The sequence below is a fragment of the Arvicola amphibius genome, chromosome 1 (genome assembly GCF_903992535.2).
Source record: "Arvicola amphibius chromosome 1, mArvAmp1.2, whole genome shotgun sequence".
Lineage (NCBI taxonomy): Eukaryota > Metazoa > Chordata > Mammalia > Rodentia > Cricetidae > Arvicola > Arvicola amphibius.
The window spans coordinates 189,778,251-189,782,088 of record NC_052047.1 but is presented as its reverse complement, the minus strand read 5'-3'; the positions used below and the strand labels follow the sequence as shown (position 1 = coordinate 189,782,088).

General features: G+C 39.6%; 1 pseudogene; it reads left to right on the top strand.

Moving 5' to 3' along the window:
- The first annotated feature begins 1,726 nt into the window (after positions 1–1,726).
- LOC119800737 lies at positions 1,727–2,478 on the top strand (annotated as a pseudogene).
- Positions 2,479–3,838: the final 1,360 nt, after the last annotated feature.

The following is a 3,838-nucleotide window of genomic DNA, read 5'->3' as shown; positions in this document are numbered from 1 at the left end:
CAGAAAGATGTAACAGATGTAGTTAAACAAATAATGAGAAAATCAATTACAGTTATAATATTAATGAAATTAGAAGTTAAAATGTGCCGTGATGGCTCCGGCATTGGGAATCTGAGCATTGTTTTTGCCTGCTCACCTATGAGCCTTACCAAAGATATTTGGGCTCATGTTTAAATTAGACAGATTTAAACATGAACTCAGTCCACTTTAACCTGTTTTTACATATGGTCTACCTAGATCATCTGGTTTATAAAAGTGTCCTACTTTTCATACTCTAACTTAAACTTAATTTGAATCCCCACACCTCATTGCTCAGTTATCTCACAAAGCCTTTAGAATTTCCTTTCTGATAATTTAGAGGACAGAAGGAAATGGAGGCTGTGAAATACTTCCTTACTGAAACTGGCTATAGGGGAGTTTTTTTTCCTTCAACAGATTAAAAATTAGGTTAAGGACAGACATGTATTTTTGCAGTACTTTATTTTTCTAGACTCCCTTTGTTGCATGCTGAAAAAGTAAGAAGAAGGAAAGACATTTTTGTGATGTGTAAAATGCAGTTGGTGAATATTTTCATGCAATGATACTCATATTTGCGGTTGCTTTCTATTTTTCTTCATGAATCTTGCACTGCTGATGAACTGATAAACCATGACTCTGCTCTGTAAATGCTTTTTATGTACTTCTAGTACATTTGTAAATACCACATTTTCACTATGTCTTTTAGTATAGAATTAATATTATATTGAACATTTATTAAAAATTTAGGATCAGAAGACAGGAAAATTTTAGGGAGATATATAAAAAAAGAATGAGTAATGTTTTATCATGATACCACTTACATTCATAAATACGATATTTACATTTTATTAGAAATATTTAGCCTATGATGGTCAGTGTTTTCTCTGAAAAATATTTTCAGTGTTCTTTGGAATGTGAATGACATTAATCTCTCTTTCTTATTTATCTATTATCTGACTGCCATTTTAGGCAGTTGGTATTTTTATCCAGGTTTTATTAACTGCAGCATTAAAACACTATTGACTACAATCTTGTCAGATCTAAAATTAATTACCTTATTTTACCTTTCTCCGGTTGCCATGATCTTCCACCAATTAAAACACAGAAATTTATTCTGTGAGTTTTTAAAAATTGGTGCATTTATTAATTTCAGTTATGATTTTTTTCATTTAGGTTGATGTGTTTCTCTTACTGGAATTAGAAATCAAATGTGAAATCTGCACAGCTTACAGAGAGCACAGTCCAACAACACTCTCCCAGAGGGCAACAAATCTACAAATCTGGTCAAATAACTTCTCAGTGGATCAACTGTCTTAACTACAGCCAAAGATCTCATCCCCTTTGCCCTGTGGCTAATTTGGGAATCCATGCAGGAAACAAAATAAAACAAAATGAAACCACTTGCTTAAGCAAAATAAAACATTCTAGAAGACTTTCCAGAAAGGGGATTGATTGCAAAAAGAAACACAAGGGATTTATTGTCATACTTTTATGGAAATTCTTATATTGAAAAGTTTTATGGGCTAGGAATATGACTTAGTGGGTAAAGGGACTTGATGCTAACACCTGGTGACCAGGGTTTGATCCCTTAAAACTACATAAAACTAAGAGGAAAGTGGACTCCACAAGGCATCCTCTGATGCGCTCGCTACATGACCACTAGTGCATGTGCCACTGCCAGCATAAATACCTCTCCATTGGTGTGAAGATGAAGCTGAATATCTCCTTCCCTGCCACCGGCTGCCAGAAACTCATCGAAATGGATGATGAACGCAAGCTTCAGACCTTCTATGAGAAGCACATGGCCACTTCCCGGAAGTGGCTGCCGATGCCCTGGGTGAAGGGTGGAAGGGTTATGTGGTCCGAATCAGTGGCGGCAATGACAAACAAGGTTTTCCCATGAAACAAGGTGTCCTGACCCATGGCAGAGTGTGCCTGCTGTTGAGTAAGGGGCATTCTTGTTATAGACCAAGGAGAACTGGAGAGAGGAAGCGCAAATCTGTCTGAGGATGCATTGTGGATGCCAACCTGAGTGTTCTCAACTTGGTCATTGTAAAAAAAGGAGAGAAGGATATTCCTGGACTGACAGATACTACTGTGCCTCGTTGGCTGGGACCTAAAAGAGCTAGCAGAATCCGAAAGCTTTTTAATCTCTCTAAAGAAGATGACATCCGCCAGTACGTTGTCAGAAAGCCTTTAAACAAAGAAGGTAAGAAGCCCAGGACCAAGGCACCCAAGATTCAGCGTCTTGTGACTCCACGTGTCCTGCAACACAAACGCCGGCGTATTGCGCTGAAGAAGCAACAAAAGGAAAACAAGCGGGAGGCTGCAGAATATGCTAAACTTTTGGCCAAGAGAATGAAGGAAGCCAAAGAAAAGCGCCAGGAACAGATAGCCAAGAGGCGAAGGCTGTCCTCGCTGAGAGCTTCTACTTCTAAGTCTGAGTCCAGTCAAAAATAAGTCTATAGGGTAACAAATAAATGATCAGACCATGAAAAAAAAAACCTTTCCATTGTCCAATAGCAGATTAAAAAGAAAATTTACATGTCTCATGACACCAAATGCAGTCAGCAATTTGTAAATCACGTGTGTATGTGAATGATCATTTGTATGTGACCTTGATTGGATTAACACTTGTCTAGGTATCTGGTGAAACAGTGTTTCTGTGAATGTATTCCCAAAAGATATGAGTGAGTAAACTAGGAACTGAAGATTACTTTCATCAGTGCGGTAGTACAAATTAGGTTAAAGATTTTCTTAGTTACCATTCTATATTTATGACAAAGGCAAATTATAGAAGAAGCATTTAATTGGGGGTTAAGTTAGAGGGTAGTCCACGACCGTCATGGCAGAGAGCATGGAGCAGTAGCTAAGAGCTTGCATGCTGATCAACACACAGAAGGCAGAGAGAGAGAGAGAGAGAGAGAGAGAGAGAGAGAGAGAGAGAGAGAGAGAGAGAGAGAGAGAGAGAGAGAGACTGAGCATGGTGGGGGTTGTAAACCTCAAAACCAATCCCTAGTGACACACCTCCTCCGACAATGCCACACCTCCAAATTCTTCTCAAACTTTCCGGCCAACTAGAAATAAGCATTCAAATATATGAGCCTATGGGGTCCATTATCGTTCAACTCATTACAGGGGCTACACCCAGCAAATGTCAGAAGGGAAAACTTCCTTCATTATGAGCCCAGCTGCATCCTTCTTCTTTCCAGTTCCTTTGGACTTTGGTATTCCTGGTTCTATTGAGCTAAAACTGGAGTTAAAACTACTGGTTTTCCTAGGCATCCGGCTTGGAGTTGGTAGACTATCTTATTTCCTAGTCTGTGAAATCACATAAACAAATCTCTTAAAGTGTATCATTCTGTATTCTGGATCATATGTCATTTGAGGTCTTTTTCCCTGGAGAACTGTGTTAGTGTGAGCTGCTGCCCTTGATGTTGCTGAGATAACAAACAGGTTAGGAGGTGACTTATCTTGAAATTTCTTAGGACCGTGTCCCCACATTTTAACTTATATTTTATTTTCATGTGTCTGTGTATTTTACCCACGTGCATATCTCTATCTTTGGACGCATGACTGGTATCTCAACAATCCAGAATGCATTGGCTTTACTGGGGCTGGAGATTCAAAGATACAGTTGCTTAGATTTAAACGTGGGATTTCTGTCGTTCCTGACTTTCTCCCTCATGTTCTCGCTCCTTCTGCTCCTCATCGGGACCTTGGGAGCTCAGTCCAGTGCTCCAATGTGGGGCTCAGTCACCTTCCCCATCTGTCGCCAGCTGGGGGGAGTTGGGAGGACCTTGGTCTTAGCATAGAGTGG